Source organism: Notamacropus eugenii, chromosome 4 (genome assembly GCF_028372415.1).
Source record: "Notamacropus eugenii isolate mMacEug1 chromosome 4, mMacEug1.pri_v2, whole genome shotgun sequence".
In the NCBI taxonomy this organism is placed as follows: Eukaryota; Metazoa; Chordata; class Mammalia; order Diprotodontia; family Macropodidae; genus Notamacropus; species Notamacropus eugenii.
This window is the reverse complement of record NC_092875.1, coordinates 163750356-163771444: the sequence shown is the minus strand read 5'-3', so window position 1 is coordinate 163771444 and position 21089 is coordinate 163750356. Positions and strand designations below refer to the sequence as shown.

The following is a 21089-nucleotide window of genomic DNA, read 5'->3' as shown; positions in this document are numbered from 1 at the left end:
ACATTTTTGTCAATAAGAACTGAGGCAAACAAGGTTGCTCAAGGTGACACAGTTAGTAAATGTCTGAGGCTGGATTTGAATTCAGAAAGATGAGTCTTCTTGATTACAAACTCAGTGCTCTATCCACTGTACCACTTAACTTCTCCCAGAACATAGTAGGTGCTTACTTGTTTACTTGAATTGAAATCCAGTATTTAACTAACAGAAAATTATTAAAGGTGGGAAAAAACCAGTTCAATCCTGTTCCATCTGGTCAAGGTCAGATGTTCTGAATCAGTCTAATGTCAGTAAAGCACACACACAAACACTGCTGTCACAAAATGAAACTATATCAAAATTATTATTTGTCCCAAGTAATTCTCACATGATTCTAAATTGCAGATGAGTTGTCAATCGGCATCAGTGAATGAAATTTCCTCACTGGAAGTTACCTTATTCTGCTGAAATCACAGGTCTGACTCATACACATACAAACACACCAGCTTCTCTATTTATCCACTTTCCTCTTCCAATTTTGCTCAGTGTCCACAGAGCTCTCAGTGATGCATCAGTCTTTTGAGACTAAAATTAAATATTCCCCTGAATCTTCCTACTCTCTTTTCCAAGCTTCACTCTTGCTGTCCTTTAATATATTACCTTTCAGTTACTGGCTTGCCAATTTCTATCTTTCTGTACTTATTCTTTTTCTTCTTTTTGCTCCTACCTGCCTCCCCCAATCCCTTATCCTTTTAATTAAGGTTGCTGCCTAAGCGACTAGCAGACAGTGGTCACCTAGGAACTGTTCATTTGCAGTAGGAAAGAAATCTATTCAATAGGCACAGTGTCTGACTCCAAGTGTGTCTGATGTTTGGATATACACAGATGCTTAGACATAGCTACACCATCCATCTGCTCTTTCTCTTTTTAATGAGAATTTAAAAACCATCTATAAGGTTTACATACCCAGCAGTTAGGAACCTCAATCATTTTCATTGATGTGATATAAGCAATGGTCAGTCATCATTCTGAAAATATTCATCTCATATAACAGCTAAATAACATTAAGGCGTTGAAGATATTTCAAAGAGATATGTCTAATGAAAACCATTCTGCTGTTACTTCTCTTTTCCTTCCAGTATTAAAATTGGTAAAAATAAAACTGCTGGAATGTTCCATTTTTATTCTGCCTTGCAGGGCATTTGGAACCTTAAAATCCTTCCCTTTTTCTTTCTAACATTTTTCATTTTTTTCTTGCCAGAGAAATATAACAAATCTAAAAATATATAGAAAAGTTGCATGTCCTTTCTATGTATTTATTTTCCTTTTTATCCATTAATTTTCTTCCCATAATTTTTAAAAATATCAACTTGTTATCTTTTGTTTTACCATCACTCACATTAACCAATATACCTTTCCTCTCTTTCCCTCCCAGAGAATCATAACTTATATCAACATTCAGTAAAACTTATCAACACTTTAGAAAAGTCTGACATTACTACACCCCCTTACCACCATAGTTTATGGCCTCAATATAAATTCCCTCCCTTCCTCTTTGCTCCGTGAGGGGACAAGCTTTAGGGAGGTAGAAGAGGGAATGAGATGGTATTATGGGAGGCTGACACTGGCTGGCTTACTCTGTATTTCAAGTCTCATCAATCTATGAAACATTTATGGTACCATTTCAACTCTAATGCAGACAGGTTTTGTGGAGTAAATCATTTGGATTTTTGTCACAGGTGTCCTATATGATGGAGTAGGGGAAGCATTGGCCTTAGAATCAGAACATTGCCATTAACTTCGGTTTCTTAATTTGTAAAATGGGACTATGCTATAATACTTTCACTAAGTATTTCACAAGCTTTCTTTGAGGATCACATGGACCAATGCCATTAGGAAGGCTTTGTAACCTAAATCATTATATAAGCTGTTCTTACTCTGTCCTTTGTGATGACACATGCTTTTGATACTGTTTTTGTGTTTTTTCCTCTATCTTACCTTTTATTTCTTTTAACCATTTAGTATCCCCTTTTCTGTCATATATCCATAGTGGGAAAACAGCTCCTTTGGAATTTTCTAGAAGACTTTGTTAGTGTTTTACAACATCACCATAGCCTGATCAAGGACTTGGGATATGTACGGAGACAAATAATTGCTAACCCCTTGCAACTCAGGAACTCAGAAGCAATTTTTATATGCATAGAACAATTATAAACTCTTTTTTCAGTCTCATTTTCCACTACTATCCCTCATGTCCTCTACCCTCCAGCCAACCAGACTAGTTGCCATCCCTTGAGCACATCCAGTATCCAATACTTTTTGACCTTTGTGACTTTGCTCACCCCGTTCTGCAGGCCTGAATTGCTCCCCAATCCCTCCCCCTCTATTTCTACCTATTGATATCCTACCCATCCTTCTTTGCCCATCTCAAATGCTAAAACTTCTCTCATGAAACCTTTCCTGATTCCCCCAGCTGGAAGTATTTTCCTTTTAATAGCATTTGTGTTCTTTTGCTCCTCTCATTTTCTAATCTGTATCATGTTTATCAGCGTACATTATTTCATTGGGATATATTATAAACTTTTTGGTGACAACAGCTGGGTCATGTCTCACAGGAGCCTCTTTAGAGCCTACCCAGTACTGTATTACACATAATGTTTAGTTAATGTTTATTGAATTAATAATAATAATAGCTGCATTTGCATAGTGCTTTAGGGTTTGCAAAATGCTTGCTCATCTCTCTTGATTCTTGTGGGTAAAATTGCAGCATGCATTCGGAAATGGAAATCTCAGAGCATATTGAGAAATCATGATAATGGTTTTTTAAAAAACTTAAATAAAATCAAGATTTCCTTTTTTCCCATTAAAATTAGAAACAAATAATAATAACCTAATAAATAGTATCAATAAACTTCAGAAAGAACAAATGAAAACGCTACCTCTAAAGGAGTGAGATCCAGATCTCTTACATCTCTGGGAAGAGCAATAAACAAGGGCCATTGAGTTTATTAGGATGTAAAAAACATTTTGAGATAATTGTTATTCAGTTCAATTAACGTGTTTTGATTGCCTATAATAGAATCTGTCCTGAGATCATTGCTTTTGTTGTCCATTCACATTTGACTTTTGTGACCCCATTTGGGTTTTCTTGGCAAAGATACTAGAGTGGTTTACCATTTCCTTCTCCAGCTCATTTTAAAGATGAGGAAACTGAGGCAAGCAGGGTTAAATGACTTGTTTAGGGTCACATAGCGAGCAAGTGTCGGAGGCCAGATTTGAACTCAGATCTTTCTGACTCCAGTCCTGGTACCTTATCTACTGCACTACCTAGTTGCCTGCTGAGATAGATGCAAAGATAAATAAAATTGAGCCCCTGGCTTTAAGGAATAGAAAAGATAAAATTTATATAAAAAACCATAATGTACATAAGAACATGAAAAATGTAAAAAGAAGTACAAAGTGCTAAGAGAATGTAATTGAAATCACATGTACTTACTTATTAACATCTGCTATGTTCAAACCTCCATGCTAGGAACTGGGGATAAAAACGAGAGGAAGTGGAATACAGTCCACAAATATGGGGGAAAGTCGTTGATACAGAGAAGTTAGAATGAGCTCAGAGAATGGTGAATTTTTGCTGTTATTATTTGTGTATTCCTTAAGAATTTAATTGTATTATTTGAGACAAAAGGAGTTAGATATTAATAAAACAATTAACATTTACATGAGGTTTAGCTCTGGATAATCTACGCAGAGCAAAAAAAAACCCTTCAAAATTCACAGCTGGAATGTACTATGTATTTATCATATTTCAATTTGTTCTATTGTCATTTAAAAGAGAGGCAGGGGTCAGGAAGGTGGCTGAAGCAGGTGCTGTGGAGAGATCAGAGCTGGGTCAGGCATTGAAAGTGCTGCATCCCAGGACATTCCCAATCATTCTGACTTCAATGACTCTGGAAGAGAGAGTAGTAATACTGACGATTTTGTGCAACTCTTTCTCTCTGCAATTCAATTCACACTTGAGTTAAAACATCACTCGTAGACCCAGGAGAGATAATTTTAAAATGTTTGGACAGCCTGAAAGCCATGATTGAAAAAAAAAAAAGAGCTTACGTATCATCTTTCAAGAAATTGTCAAGGAAAACTGACCTGACATTCTAGAACTGGAGGGTAAAATAGAAATTGAAAGACTCCACTGATCACCTCCTGAAAGACATCCAAAACTAAAAACTCCCAGGAATATTATGGTCAAATTTCAGAGCTCTCAATTCAAGGAGAAAATATTGCAAATGGACAGAAAGTAAAAAAATTCAAGTATCATGGAGCCACGGTCCAAGATTCAGCAGCTTCTACATTAAAAGATCAGAGGACTTGGCAAATGATATTCCAGAGGGAAAATAAGCTAGAATTACAACCAAGAATCACCTATCCAGCAAAACTGAGTATAATTCTTCACAGGAAAAAATGGGTATTCAATGCAATAGAGGACTTTCAAGGATTCTTGAGGAAGAGACCAGATCCAAATAGAAAATTTGACTTTCAAATACAAAACTCAAGAGAAGAATACAAAGGTAAACAGGAAAGGGAACTCCTAAGGGACTTAATAAACTTAAACTATTTACATTCCTACATGGAAAGATGATATTTATAATTCATGAGACCTTTCTCATTATTAGGGTAGTTAGAAGGAATTTATATAGATAGAGAGCATAGATGTGAGCTGAATATGAAAGAATATCTGAAAAATAAAATTAAGGAATAAGAGAGGAATATACTGTGTGAAAGAGAAAGTGAGAGGTAGAATTGGGTAAATTAGTTCACATAAAATAGGCAAGAAGAAGCTTGTATAGTGGAAGGGAAGACAGGGGAGTCAAGGGGGAGTGAGTGAACCTTACTCTCATCATAATTGACTCAAAAAGGGAATAACGTAAACACTCAGTTGTGTATAGATATCTATCTTACCCTACAGGAAAGTAGGAAGGGAAAGGGATAAGAGAAGGGGGTGGTGGTGATATAAGGAAGGGCAGATTGGGGAATGGGGTAATCAGAAGTAAAACACTTTTGAGGAGGGACAGGGTGAAAGGAGAGAGAAGAATAAGCAAGGGGGGAAATAGAATGGAGGAAAATATTGTTAGCAATAGCAACTGTGAAAAAAATTTTGAAACAAGTTTGCCTTAGAAAGGTCTCATTTCTCAAACATTTAGAGCATTGAATTGAATATATAAAAATAAGAGCCATTTCCCAATTGATAATTGATCAAAAGATTTGATGAGTTTTCAGATGAAGTAATCAAAGCTGTCTGTAGCCATGTGGAAAAATAATTCATTATTGATTGGAGAAATACAAATTAAAACAATTCTGAGATACTACCTCATACCTGTAGACTGGCTAATAGGACAGTAAGGGTAAATGACAAACATTGGAGGAGATGTGGGAAAAATGAGACATTAATGCACTGGAGTTGTGAACTGATTCTACCATTCTGTAAAGCAATTTGGAACTATGTCCAAAGACCTGCAAAACTGCATACTCTTTGACCTAGCAGTGCCTCTGCTAAATCTGTATCCCAAAAGAGATAAAAAACAAAGAGGAAAGGGACCTATATGTACAAGGATATTTATAGCCATTCTCTCTGAGGGTCAAAAAATTAGAAATGGGGGGGGGGATACCCATCAATTATGGAATGGCTGAACAAATAAATTATGATGAAATGCTGTTGTGTTATGAGATAATGATATCTGAGAGGATGCTCTCAGAAAAATCTGGAAAAATTTATATGAACTGATGCAAAGTGAAATGTGCTGTATACAAAATAGCAGCAATATTGTATGATGATTGGCTATGAATGACTTAGCTATTCTCAGCAACACAATGATCCAAGCCAACTTTGAAGGACTTAGGATGAAAGATGCTATCCATTTTCAGATAAACAGTTGATGATGTCTGAATACAGATTGAAGCATACTTTTATTAATTAATTTATTTATTTTTAGTTTTCAACATTCATTTCCACAAAATTTTGAGTTCCAAATTTTCTCCTCGTCTCTCCCCTCCCCCTAACCTGAGATGGCATATATTCTGATTACCCCTGTCCCCCAGTCTGCCCTTCCTTCTATCATCCCCTCTTATCTCCTTCCCCCTTAATTTCTTGCAGGACAAGATAGATTTGTATACCCCCATTGCCTGCATATCTTATTTCCCAGCTGCATGGGAAAACAAGTTTTAACATTTTTTTAAATTTTGAGTTCCAAATTTTCTCTCTTCTTCCCTCCCCACCCACCCTAATTCAGAAGGCAAACAATTCAACAAAGGTTACACGTGTGTAGTTATGCAAAACACTTCCATAATAGTCATGTTGTGAAAGACTAATTATATTTCTCTCCATCCTATCCTGCCCCCCGACTTATTCTATTTTCTCCTTTGACTCTGCCCCTTTTCACAAGTATTTGCCTCTAACTACCCCCTCCCCCAAACTGTCCTCCCTTCTATCATCCCCCGGTTATTCCCTTCCCCCTTACTTTCCTATAGGTACCAGTTGAGTGTGTATGTTATTTCCTCCTTTAGTCAAATCTGATGAAAGTTTCACTCATTCCCTCTCACCTTCCCCCTTATTCTCCACTGTAACTTTTTCTTTCCTCATTTATATGAGTTAATTTACCCTATTCTATCTCTCTCTTTCTCCTTCTCCCAATATATTCCTCTCTCACACCTTAATTTTGTTTTTTAGATATCATCCCTTCATATTCAACTCACCCTGTGCCCTCTGTCTCTTTCTTTGTCTTCTCTCTCTCTCTTTCTCTTTCTCTCTCTCTTTCTCTCTCCCTCTCTCTCCACAAATACACATATACATTTATACATATACACACACACTCATGCACACACATATATATTGTCTTCTATTTTTTCATTCTTTTGGTTCTGTTTTAAAATTTCTTGATTTCTCATAAATTCATTAACTTCCATTTGCTCCTAGTTTTGAAGGAATTATTTTCTTCATTGAGTTTTTGGACCATCTTTTCTGTTTAGCCAGTTCTGCTTTTTTTAAGGAATTCTTCTCATTGGCTTTTTAGACCTCTTTTGCCATTTGGGTTAGTCTGTTTTTAAGATGTTATTTTCTTCATTTTTGGGGTCTCCTTTAGCAAGCTGTTGACTTGTTTTTCATGATTTTCTTACTCTCACTCTCATTTCTCTTCCCAATTTTTCCTCTCCTTTACTTACTTGATTTTTAAAATCCTTTTTGAGTTCTTCCATGGCCTATTACCAATTCATATTTTTCTTGGAGGTTTTTCATGTAGGAGCTTTGACTTTGTTGCCTTCTTCTGATTGTATGTTTTGATCTTCTTTGTCACCAAAGCAAGATTCTATAGTCTGAGTTTTGTTTTTAGTCTCTCTGTTAATCTTCCCGAATAAATAGTTGACTTTTTAACTCTTTTTCAAGGTAGGACTCTGCTTCCAGTAGGGGTGTAGGAGGGGGTGGTTGTACTGTCCCAGACTTCAGGGGTTTTGTATCAATCAGTTGATCCCTCACTGTGTGTGGACCCAGAGCTCCAGAAGCAGCCACTGCTACTGCCACTGCTGCTGCCACCATTGTCACCTCCCCCACCCCAGGGCCTGGGGCAGGACCCCAGCTGAAGTGGGCACCTCCTTCACCCATGTCCCACGGAGTTTTCTCACTGACCTTCTATGCTGTCTTTGACATTTGTATGTTGAGAAATCTGGAAACTGCCACAGCTGCCAGTGATTCAGAACCCTGAGGCCTGCTCTGGCCCTGTCTATGCTGGCATGGCCTTTGCCAGACTGTGCTCCATTCCCAGCCTGTCGTGATATAGCCTTCCTGTTGACTTTCCAGGTTGTCTTGGGTTAAAGATTTGTTTCACTCTATCATTTTGTGAGTTCTGTAGCTCTAGAATTTGTTTATAGTCATTTTTTACAGGTATTTGGAGGGGTTTGGGGGAGAGCTCAAGCAAGTCTTTGCTTTTACTTTGCCATCTTCAAAGAATACTTTTTTAACATTTTTTTTAAGGTTTTTTTGGTCTATATATATTCTTTCACAACTTGATCACTGTGAAAATATTTTGCCTGACTACACATGTTTAACCTATATTGAATTGCTTACCTTCTCATTTGTAAGGTGGGGTAGGGTGGAGAGGGAAAAAAGGAGAGAATTTGGAACTCAAAGTTTTAAAAATGAATGCTGAAAATTGTTTTCACATGTAACTGGGGAAAAATAAATACTATTTTTTTAAATAAAAAAAAGAATTACCTGAAGCACACTTTCTAATAGCACTATTTCTTGCTTTTCAAGGATAGTCTTAAATATCAAGCCCTTTCAGATCTCTGATCATGCAGAAAAACCTCTAGACTTTCTCTTTAACTCCAGTTTTCTCCCAGAGATCCTATATGACATTCAATCCTTGGACAACTTCTTTTCAAATAACCTAAAATGAAATAACCATATAACCAAAGGGAATAACATATATGCATATGCATATACATGTATACATAAATACACACACACACGCACACACACGTACACACACACACACACACACACACACACACACACATATATATATATATATATATATATATATGCATACACAGATTCCAAAATTCCCTAATGGAAAAGAAGTTATAGTTGCAAAGTAGTAAAGGTCCCTATATGCAACTCAGTGAAATATTATGGTTGGTATTGTGGACTTCTCAATTCTACTTGCAGAGATGGAAAGTAATATTGCCAATAGCACCATTTTTGAGACTGAAGACAATCCATGTAATTTCCTAAATGTTACCCTTGTGTCTGAGTTCATCCTAATTTTTAAAAATCAGTTCTATGGAAAATGCAGAAATATAACCTTTTCAGTGAGGATACTTATTTTACTAATTTCTAAAATAAATTTATACATTAATGCAATGTGATATTCACAAATCAACAATGCCTGAAGTTTTGATAACAAAATTGACAAATTTTCTAATCAGAAAAATATACTATAAAATATTTTATGTCTCTGCTCAAATATATACTGTACCATTTACAGGTTGGTTGATGCAACATAACTCAAATGATGCTAAAATAATTCTCCAAAAATTATTGGCTAAATTAAAATTACATGGCAGTCATTTAAGATGTGAATGCTTGAATACCTAACACTGTGTTAACTATATGATATTGCAATATTCATTCAATAATCGGAAGATTTTTTAACTAAAGCATTCTCAGAAAAGCAGTTTGCAAAAATACCAATTTTGACAAGAAATCTTTTATAAAATAAATTTTTATAAAATAATTCTTTTATAAAAAATGTAATAAACATTATAAAAATTATCCTATATATACATATATATATTTTACAGAGACTGTATCATGTTATGAATCATGATTTTTCCTAAAAGAAATGGCCCGGAGGCCCAAGTTATTGAGGAGTAAGATTGGTCCTTTGGTAAGAATTAGAAATGATGCCAGTTGTATTCCTAAGACAATAAAAAATAAGAAGGTTTCCATTCTACTTACTGGAGCCTTTATAGAAGATTAATAGGAAAACTTAGGGGAGAATTATACTGGATAAGCAAATTATTTTCATCAGTGGCAAATATAGCTACATGTGAAGTAGTCAATTTTTCGAAGTTATCAAGTTACCTCAGGGAATCTGAATATGACATATATATTGGGGAACCTTATTGTACGTGCTTGTAAAAAGCACTCACATTAACATCTGAACTTTGCAATTTTTTTTCAAATTTTAAAAATTATACAAAAAATAGACAATTATAGGAAGAACTAAAATAATTATTTCTTTGCATTTTAGGAACTATAATTCCAACTGATTGTATTTTCAGAGTCCTAAGACTACTTTTTCCTGTGTCTGATTCATGTGACAAAGTGTTGTATTGTTCCAGTGGTATTGGTGTAGCCACATGCCAGGTTTTCATAATTGTAGGAAATGTGTGATGGTTTCAGCTGGAAACTTAATGGACTTTTTTTCTTTTCTTTAACGTGTGCACTTTTATTTGAACTGGTCTTAAGTCAGTGTACAGGTAAAGCTCCTCCCCTCTCCCAAGTACTGGCACCAATCTCATAAAACTCGCAGAGAGACTGTGAAGTCTTGTCTTCATTCACATCTATGTTGGGGGCAGGGAGGGAATTTAGGGGGCCATTCAATATGGCTGACAATTAAAAAAAAAAGGAACAAGTATTAAGGCGGAAGATACAAAAAGTTTTTTTTAAAGGATTACATTAATTTACATGTAAAGCAATACTAGTATCTTCCCCCTCCCCATCTGGATTTGTTACTTAGCTCATAACAGGGCTAATTTCTCTGTAACAATGCATTATACAATATTTGGAATGACTATTAAAAAAAAAACATAAATGTACAATCAAGAGTCCTGCAGACGCACTGTAGAACTTTGGGGATGTTTGCCTCCAACATACTTAGACTGCTCATCACCTTCACCGTTCCAGTTTTTAAATCCTGAGTCAAGCGCCAAAAAAACCCAAAACAAAACAACAAAACTAATAAAGCCATGCCAATCTCATCCCTTTTTGGGGGCAATTATCATGTCACACCCTTTTAACAAAAAAAAAAAAATCAAAAAACACACAGTCCATTTAGAAACATTTGCGGTGGACAATGGAGGGCCCAGATTCATCGTACTCCTGTTTGCTGATCCACATCTGCTGGAAGGTGGAAAGAGACGCCAGGATGGAGCCTCCAATCCAGACAGAGTATTTGCGCTCAGGTGGGGCAATGATCTTGATTTTCATTGTGCTGGGAGCTAGGGCTATAATCTCCTTCTGCATCCTGTCGGCAATGCCTGGGTACATGGTGGTACCACCAGACAATACGGTATTGGCATACAAATCCTTACGGATGTCAACATCACACTTCATGATAGAGTTGAAGGTAGTTTCGTGGATTCCACAGGATTCCATACCTAAGAAAGATGGCTGGAAAAGAGCTTCTGGGCACCGGAACCTCTCGTTGCCAGTGGTGATAACCTGACCATCAGGGAGCTCATAGCTCTTTTCCAGAGAGGAGCTAGATGCAGCAGTAGCCATCTCCTGCTCAAAGTCTAGGGCGACGTAACACAGCTTCTCCTTGATGTCACGCACGATTTCCCTCTCAGCTGTGGTAGTGAAACTGTACCCTCTCTCGGTCAGGATCTTCATGAGGTAGTCCGTCAGATCACGGCCAGCCAGATCCAGACGGAGGATGGCATGGGGAAGGGCATAACTTTCATAGATGGGCACAGTGTGGGTCACACCATCACCGGAGTCCATCACAATACCAGTGGTACGACCAGAGGCATACAGGGACAGAACAGCCTGGATGGCAACGTACATGGCTGGGGTGTTGAAGGTCTCAAACATAATCTGAGTCATCTTCTCTCTGTTGGCTTTGGGATTCAGGGGGGCTTCTGTGAGCAGCCCAGGGTGCTCCTCAGGGGCCACAAGGAGCTCATTGTAGAAAGTATGATGCCAGATCTTCTCCATGTCATCCCAGTTGGTGACAATACCATGTTCGATGGGGTACTTCAGGGTCAGAATACCTCTCTTGCTCTGAGCCTCATCCCCCACGTAGCTGTCTTTCTGGCCCATACCCACCATCACACCCTGATGTCTGGGGCGCCCAACAATGGAGGGGAAGATGGCACGAGGGGCATCGTCTCTGGCAAAGCCAGCTTTGCACATGCCAGAGCCATTGTCAACAACGACAGCAGAAATGTCATCTTCCATGGTGAACTTGGAAGTGGCAAGTTTAAACCCTTAGAGAGAGAGGAGGTGGTGCTGAACCTGGAGGCAGGGGAGGGCGAGTGCACACTGGGTGGGAGAGCTCACAGCTCTGGACTTGTTTTTAAGTCTCTTTAAGCTTACAGAATTTTTATTCATTTAACATTTGCTTATTTTTCCTTTTTATCCTTTCTGGTTTACCCTTGGAATTCTTGTATTTTTTTCTTAGCTTGCTTTAAGGCATGCTACTAAAACCATTCTGCAATCAGGTACGACTACATTGCTACAGGGAATGACCTCCCAGTAGAGGACAAGGTCTACTTAACTGAAAAATATGCTTTCATGTATTATGTGTCAAATTTTTAATAATATGTTCATCTCTATAATTATCCAGGACATTAGGGTTAAAGAGGAAGGAAGAAGATGAGGCCATATTTAAAATTTACTGATATTATAAAACCTTGGGGCAGATAGTTGGTACAGTGGATGGAGGGCCAGGCCTGAAGTCAGGAAGACTGATCTTCCTGAGTTCAAATTGGGCCTCGGACACTTCCTACCTGTGTAACCCTGGGCAGATCACTTCATCCTGTTTGCCTCAGTTTCCTAGTTCGAGAAGGGAATGGCTAAATACTCTAGTATCTTTGTGAAGAAAAACACCAAAGATCACAAAGAGTCAGACACAACTGAAACAACTGAACAAGAAGAAATATAACTTCACTTTAGCGAATCTCTACTTTGCATTCTAGTACATATTATTAACCAAAATGCCAAGTAAATAGACAGATGTAGTGATTTATTTTCGCCTTCTCTTCTCATCTTTGCTTCTTCTCCAGTTTTGACACTAACTAGGCCCCTCAAAAGGGAGGAGAGAAACATAGTTCTGATGTGTAATCCGTAGAGGATGTTATGCCTTGATCAGGTAAATTGGCAAGGTAAATACTAAAAGCACCTGTGCTGAAATAAATCAAGTCTAGTTTTGTAAACCATTAACAGTTAATTTAGCAAAGGAAATGTTATGTACAAGAGATGCTTATAACCATCTTATGAAGCTGCTAGAACTGGGGGTTGGGGGAGGAAGAAAGCTGTTGAGAGTTGAGACACAAAGGGAAGGTAAACTTGTCATCCTTGAGGTAAGAATTTGCACAGTGCAAATACCACAGTCATTATATCCAGACATGATAGCATGCATCAAGACTGTTATGTAAAATCAGGCGCACAATGCACAGCAGACTAAGCGACAATTAAGCAAATGTTTTAAATTGCAAAGCTGGGAAAGAGTTTTCTTAGGTTGAATACCTACAAAACACTCTTTATGAAAGAGGCACACTTACATAAAAGCAACATTATGCTCTAGATTCTAGTTTGATATGTTGTAAGTCCTGTGAAACTTCTGTTTGCCTTATTTTGGGTCTCGTCTGGACACCTGCAATAACCCTCCAACCAGTGTCTCTACCGGTGGGGTCCAGTTGTCCAGATGAGACCTGAGATGAGGTGGTGGTAGAGAGAATGGAAAGAAGGGAATGAACGTAAGAGGTAATGAAGGAGGAAGAGTTGACAAATGATGGTAAGTTAGAGGAGAGGGGGATGTTAAAGATAATTCTGAGAATTTGAAGTATTTCTTAAGACTGCAAAAATAGTGTTAACATGAATGGAAATTTGGGATTTAGGAAAAGGAAAAAGTAACTTTTGAGAGAGGTGAATTTTGAGCTTAGAAGAGAGAATGGGGCTGAAGATTTCTATATGTACCCACATGTGTCTATGTATGTATGTTATATACATACATGTGTATGTATTAAGATTTCAGTCCTATAAAGACTCTGGGTATTATAAATAGAACCTTTACACTACTATACCTGAAATTGAGTATTTTAAATAGAAAATTCACAAAACATAATCTTATTAATATTTATCATTTCTTCAATGACATTTTCCTGCATATATTCTGGAAATATCTATCAAGAGGATACCATACAAAAACTATAACCTCTAAAGGTGATTATCTTCTAGTCATACTTAAGCAATAGAACAGGCAATTAATGAAATCACTAATTTACTTGTATTGTTAGGCCAAGCCCCCTGTAACCAATATGAAATGGAAAATTTAGACAATTATCTAAGTAAAATTATATTTACTTTTCTTCAAATTAAGCAAGAATATGGAACTTCAAATATTCTTTTGATTAAATGACCTTTTTCATATGTGACTTTGGACTGTATTAGAATTATTAAGTTGTAAATCTGATACTAAATTACATGATTCTTCCTTTGAATTACCTAAGAATTTTAGTATTAGTAAGTCAGAATAAAGGTTATGATGTTAATCTTTCTATGAAAGGAAAGAATAAGATATAAAAAATTATAAAGCTGAGTTATTATCTAGAGAATACAAAATTCTTCAAGAAATATACATTAATTCTGCCCTCTCTCAAACCAAATCAAACCAAAACAAGATAAGCCTCCATAAACTGACACCCTGTTAAAGCATCATTCTGGCCACCATTCAATCTGGCCATATGCCATCCATCTGGCTAGGCATCCTGCTTGCCTTACCCAATAATTTGATTCATTTAAGCAGGGTGCATATATAGCCTAATACTGGGGAGAGCTCTTAAGAACAGAAATAAAAACTCTCTGCAGATGTGACCCCAGCTGATGAAAAGCAAGAAAGTTTCTAGCTAGAATATGTTCTAACTTCCTCTCACGCCATCTGAACCGATGATGCCAGGAAGGAAAACTTCCATGTTCACTAATAGGAGAAAGATTTCTTCTTGAGGAGTTCAGTCTTCTATAAAATGACTGTGAGATACCAAAGATAAACCTGAGTCACCCAAACTCAATCCCTTGCTTATCTTGCTGTACCAGAAACTTAGAATTTCAGTTGCTAAAGTAAGTCATAATAAAATATCAGCAGCCAAATTACAATTGGCGATGGGAAACTCCAAATGCTCTTCTGATTTCATTTAAGAAAGAGGGATTTTCCTATACATTTGGGTGAACAATTGATACAAAAATTACTGTGTGACTTTAATTCTTCCTTACGTCTGAATTCGCCCTCTCTTTTTGTCCCTCCCATTATCCTTCTACACTGGACATCTGTTGCCTTGACCAAAGGATAGAGTTGGGGTAGAGGAGAACCCAGGTATCCTGTTGCTCTGACTGTAACCTTCTCACCAATAACTTGAGAAAGAAAATGTTAAGGGATGGACAAAACCCCATGAATTCAAGCCCTGAAGATGTGCCCGTGATAAAACAGCAGCAGGTTATTTGCTGGAAGTGGGAAGGAGAGTTACAATAGGAATTTCCTTTTCCCTTCTTGACTCTCCCTTATCTTCCTTTCTGCAGATTCCCAGAATGAGCTGATATAATTGGAAGTTTGATAAGAGAGTTATGAAGCACTCCCAAGATGATTACAAGTCAATTTGCTTAAACAGTCCAAGAAATCCATGTGTGGCAGTAGTAAATATTGTCATCACTCTCAATGCATTAATAATATTACATTCTGTATTTTCCACAGCATAGTGTACAAGAAATGCCTATTTTGCCATTATACAATAGGGCCTTGTACAATCTGGCTCAAACCTACCTTGCCAGGCTTGTGACATATTTACTTCCTTCAGTGCTCTACATGGTTCTTGCAAATGATCTTTCCTCACTCATGATATCCCATTTTCCATCTCCATACCTTTCTTTGCACATGCTATTTCCCATGCTTGGAATACATTCCCTCTTCACCCCCAACTTTTGGAACATCTGTCTTTCTTCAATGCTCAGCTGAAATGCCACATCCTACATGAACTTCTTTTTTCTGATTCCTTCGGCTGCTAGTGCTCCTTCTTTGTTTCTTAAATTTATTTTTGGTTTTTTGCATATTTTACGTATGTTGATATATGTACGTTTCCATGGAACAACTAGGTGGCACAGTGGATAGAGTGCTGGTCCTGGAGTTAGAAGGACCTGAGTTTCAAATCCAATCTCAAACACTAACTACGTCACCGTGGACAAATTACTTAACCTTGTTTGCCTCAGTTTCCTCATCTTTAAATGAGCTGGAAGAGGAAATGGCAAACCACTCCAGTGTATTTGCCAAGAAAACACCAAATAGGGTCATGAAGAGTCAGATATGACTGAAAAATGACTGAACAACAATTTTGTTTCCCCCTTTTGACAGAATATAAGTTCTTTGATGGTAGCTAATTTCATATTTGTCCTTGTCCCCAGTACCTATCACAGTTATTGATGCATAGGAGGTAATTTCTGATTGTCTAAGAATATCACTAACTTGGGCTAATAGGATCTGGTCAGAAATATCACTAACTTGGGGTGATAGGATCTGAATTCTAATTCTGGTTTGGTCACTTGCTACCAGTATGACCTTTGGCAAGTCACTTAACTTATCAGAGTCTCAGTTTCCTTATCTATAAAACAAAAGAGATATGCTAGATGGAATCTAAAGTCCTCCTAACTCTAGCTTGAAGATTTTCAGATAGAAGATAATAATCCCTCTACATCTAGGTAGTTACCTTTCACATACCTTACACTCTCTACTTACACCATAACCACTCAATGGGTCTCTCATCACCTCTTGCATAACTATTGTCGTAGTCTCCTAATTGTTCTCTCTGATTCCAGTCCCTGACCTTTCCAATTCAAACTCCGCACTTCTGGCATACTGATGTTCTTACAGTGCAGATCTAACCATGTCATTCCTTTGTTCTAGAAGCTTCATTAGATCCCTATTGCCTTGAGGGGAAGAAGGAAAGGAAATAATCATTTCTATGACCACTGTGTGACAGGAACTATGTTAAGAGTTTTACAAATAAGAAGTCATTTATCCTTATAACAACTCTGTAGAGGTATTATTATTGTCCTCTTTTTATGTTGAGAAAACTGAAGCAGGCACTAGTTAAGTGACTTGCTTAGGGTTACACAGCTAATAAGTACCTGAAGCCAAATTTGAACTCAGGTCTTCCTCACTCTGGGCCAGCTGTTCTATTTACTGTTTCACCTAACTGCCTAAATAAATATAAACTCCCCTTCCAACCTCATTCCTTTCACACATTCTATATTCCATACAAGCTGGTCTACTAGCTGTTGTCCATACATATTCTATCTCCTACCATTTTACCTTTATACATACTCTCTTCCCATGAGTGGAGTACAATCTCTTTTCACCTCTGGCTCTTAGAAACCCATGTCCCTTCAAAGCCCAGGTCAAGTATCAGCTCCATCAAATTGCCCTGCATTTACTTAACCAAGGAACAAGTTGTGTCTCTCTAGTAGAAGCAAGCTTGGTGAAGTCAAGGACAGACTCATTTTCTTTGTATTTATACACCTAAAGCTGTAAGTACAGTACTTGAGACAGTTGTTACTTAATAAATGCATATTGATTGATTTATTGAACCCAGATTTCAGACTTTCCATTTCCACAGCATCTTGCACATAGTTATCAATGCTTGTTGAACTAGGTTCATTGTGATGGATGATAATTCTGTTTCCTTTTATCCCTAAAGAACATGTTTCAGTCAAATCTGTACCAATATTTTATGTTTTGATAGATTGGTCAACAAATATTTTGTACATTTTATAGTTATTTGGAAAGGAATTTCCCTTTCATATATTATCTCTTGGATTAAAAAAAATTATTATTATATAGCATTTTTGAGGGCTTATTTTGTAGTCTGCAACTTTGCTGAAGCTATTGTCTCAATTAGTATTTTTGCTGATTCCTTAGGATTTTCTAAGTAAATATCATCTCATCAACAAATAAGGATAATTTTACCACATCTTTATATATACCTTTATGCTGATAATTTCTTTCTTTTTTATTATAGCTATTGCTAGGATTTCCAGAATTATATAAAAATTAATGGGAAGGGTGGACATCTTTGCTTTACTCCTGTATTTATATGCATTTCATATCATGCTTATTTTCAGTTTTAGACAGATTTTTTTTTATGATATAAAAAAGTGTGTTTCTATACTTTATAAGGTTTTTTATCATACATTAATGTTCTACTTTGTCACAGGCTTTTTCTATATCATTGAGATAATTTATGGTTTTGTGGATGTTTTTATTTTTAATAGATGAATTAGGATGATTGTTTTCCTAATGTTGAACCATCCTTACATACCTGGTATAAATCCAACTTGGTTGTAATGAATAATTTCATGATTGAATTGATATGATTTTATTTAAATATTTTGAATTGATATTCATTAATGACATTGGCCCATCATTCTCCTATGCTTTATTATTTCTAGGTTTAGGTGTAAGGGCTATATTTGTCTCATAAAAGGGTGCTTCATTTATAAAGTTCTAATAATTGTATAGTTTTAGCACTGATTGCTCCTTAAAAGTTTGATAGAATTCTCCAGTGAATCCTTTGGGACCTGGACATATTTTTCTTTTGTAGTTCAATTACAGCTGGTTCTATTACTTTTTTCCCCCTGAGATGGGATTACTTAAAATGATCCTTATCATAAAGGTCAACTTGTTTCCTTATAGATGCAACTTTGACCAAAAGACTCATGAGGGAAAGTGCTATCCACATCCAAATATAGAACTATTGAGTCTAAATGCTGCTTGCAGCATACTATTTTTCCTTTTTTTCCCTTTCTTGTGGTTTTTCCCTTTGGTTCTAATTCTTCTTCACAACATGAGTAGTGTGTAAATATATCTAATATGATTGCATATATATGGCCTATATAAAATTGTATGCTATGTTGGGGAGGGAGAAAGCAAAAACGGGGGAGAAAATTTAAAACTCAAAACCTTATAAAAGTGAATGTTGAAAACTAAAAATAAATGTTTTCTTTTGAGAAAGCAAGTTTGAATGAAATACAAAATGAATGATTAAGAAGCAGGCATAGTAAGTCTGGAAAAGTAGGCTGGAATGAAGAACTTAAAATGTGGAACAGAGGAATTTGTATTTGATCCTAGACATATGAGGGAGTCATGAGAGATTCTTGAGCAGGGGAATGCAATGGCCAGATGTTTACTTTAGGATATCACTGTGACTGCTCTGTGGAGGATAGAGTAGAAGAGAGAGACTTAAATCTGGGATACCAATTAGGTATCTATTGTATTTGTCCAGTTGGGAGGTAATAATGTTGATGATGAGGGAAAAGAAAAAAGCATGACATCATAGAAGTGCCATAATTTTGGTGAAAGAATCTAGATAGATGGCCAAGATCATGTTTAACTGTGAGTTGAATCAAGTCACACAACATATCTCAAAACAAAGTTTTATTCGAAATCTTTTCAACAAATGAATGACTGACTTGAGTCTGTAACAATTAACATCTATGCAAAAAGTTCAATTCTTGTTTTTGTGTTTATAGACTATAATAAAGCTGAAATGTCAAAAAGAAAAAATGCAACTTTGACTCACTACAACCTGATCATTTTAAAATGTCTCCTGGAACCAATATCTGAGGTACTAAAAGCAGAAAGGGAACAATTCTCTTAATAAATAATCCCTTGTCTTTATTATTTAAAATGTGTTGTCTGATCATAATCTCAGTATGGGCATACAGAAAATTTCCTTCCTATTTATCTTCTTCTGTTTGTTGGTTTTAAAAAGTCAATTCAATAAGTTTTTATTAAATACTTTCTATGTGTCAGGTCTTATGTTAGATGCTGAGGATACAAATACAAAAAAGAAATGATGCCTGTGCTCAAGGAGTTTATGTTCTGCTGGAAGAAAGCAGCATGTGCACATACAAGTAAGTGATATACACACATACATACACATCAAAAAGTGTTTCAAAGTGACAGGAGAGTGCTAATAATCAGGAAAGTCAAGGGAAAAGTGTTGAAGGTAGCATTTCACCTGAGTCATGACTCAAATCTTGTCAATTGGATAAGACCTACCTGACCTCATACTTTACTGGCATAATCTTTGCAAATCAGCCATCAACCTTCACACCAAAGTGAGACATTGAAATTGGACTTAAGTTTAAATTTATCAGAATTGGCAAGACAAATTTTATTGCCAATAAAAAAAAGTATGCATGTCACTGATTATAGAATCCAATGTAGGAAAACCATTGCTCAATTTTAGTTTCCTAATTAAGTTAATGTAATTACAGGACATGGACCTTTGTCAGAAAGCAGCAACCCTCCATGGAAATGGATATATGCACTAGTCTTTACTGTGAGACAGTACTTTCCTGGGGTTGTACAGGGAACTCCTGATTGGCCCTTGGTAACTAAGAGCAGTGTCAAAGATAAATAGCAACTGAGCAAAACAGGTAACAATCTCTTGTTGTAGAAATCTTACTTCTTATTTTGTAATCTACGAGAGTGATGCAACTGCTAGTGCAGTGGATAGAAAATAACTTGGGAGTCAAGAAGACCTGAGTTCAAATCCAGTCTCAGATACTTACTAATTTTATGATCCTGGGCAAGGCATTCAACCCCTGCCTGCCTCAGTTTCCTCATTTATAAAATGGGACCGATAATAGCATCCTCTTAAGGTTTATGTGAAGATAAGATGAGACAATATTTGTAAAGCACTTTCAAAATCTTAAAGTGCTATATAAATAGTAGTTATTATCATTTTGCAAATTTTCTGCCTTTGGACTCTTTTCTAGGACTTTTCTGTAATTTCCCAACAAGGTACTAGGGGTGGTGGCAGTGGCATTTCTCTGGTTTCTACATCCCCAGGAACTTACCACCCATAAGGTAACTAACAAGGTTGGAGATGCACATTTCTTAGGATTTCTAATGACTGATCTGTGCTCAGAAAAAGAAGCCTAGTACTTCTGTCCAGTCTCAGGTTCACCTAGGAAAGCACGTCTTCTGTTGCCATGTGCTTCTTCTAGAAGTCTTAGTGGACAAAGTTGGTGGGGAGAAGAGATTTTCCCTCTTTCCTTTCTCCCTTGCTAGAAGTCAATAAGAGAGGAGACTGAAGAGTCTCAAGCAAGAAAGCCTACCCCCTCAAAAAAAGAATGAAGGATAATTATTAAAGTTTACGGTGGGCAACAGGATATTTTCTAATAAGAGTCCTTCTAGACTGACACTACATCATCAATCATTTTGGATGCAGCCACCAGTTACTGGGGCTCTGGTTCCCAGCAAAGCACTAGGTTGCATATCCCTTAGTATTGGCTTGTATATATGACCGCCTCTCTGGGAGTTGCTGCTTTCTGACAAAGATCCATATTCTATAATCCTTTCAAATTGATTAGGTATTTCACATATAGCAGAAGTGCTCTTGACCACTTGATCTGTCAACATTCTCCACATTTGTTTATGATCTTCCTTTGGTATCTGGTCCATCACTGTTTGATAAACTTCTATACAGAGGTATACCAAAGAAGGTAAGAATAGTATTAGGAAGAAGGAAGGGGATAGTCCATATCTTTACATTTGCGGTAT

At 36.7% G+C, this 21089-nt stretch overlaps 1 long non-coding RNA gene and 1 pseudogene across 1 annotated transcript in view; one reads left to right on the top strand and one right to left on the bottom strand.

The window, feature by feature from the left end:
- Positions 1-10570: 10570 nt before the first annotated feature.
- On the bottom strand, positions 10571-11719 carry LOC140500742 (actin, cytoplasmic 1 pseudogene; annotated as a pseudogene).
- A 7310-nt stretch (positions 11720-19029) lies between these two features.
- Positions 19030-21089, top strand: part of LOC140498286 (uncharacterized) — a 2898-nt gene continuing 838 nt past the window's right edge. Inside the window, exons 1-2 of the long non-coding RNA XR_011965052.1 lie at positions 19030-19143; positions 19332-19432. This is a non-coding gene — a long non-coding RNA (uncharacterized lncRNA). The remainder of the gene's footprint in view (positions 19144-19331; positions 19433-21089) is intronic.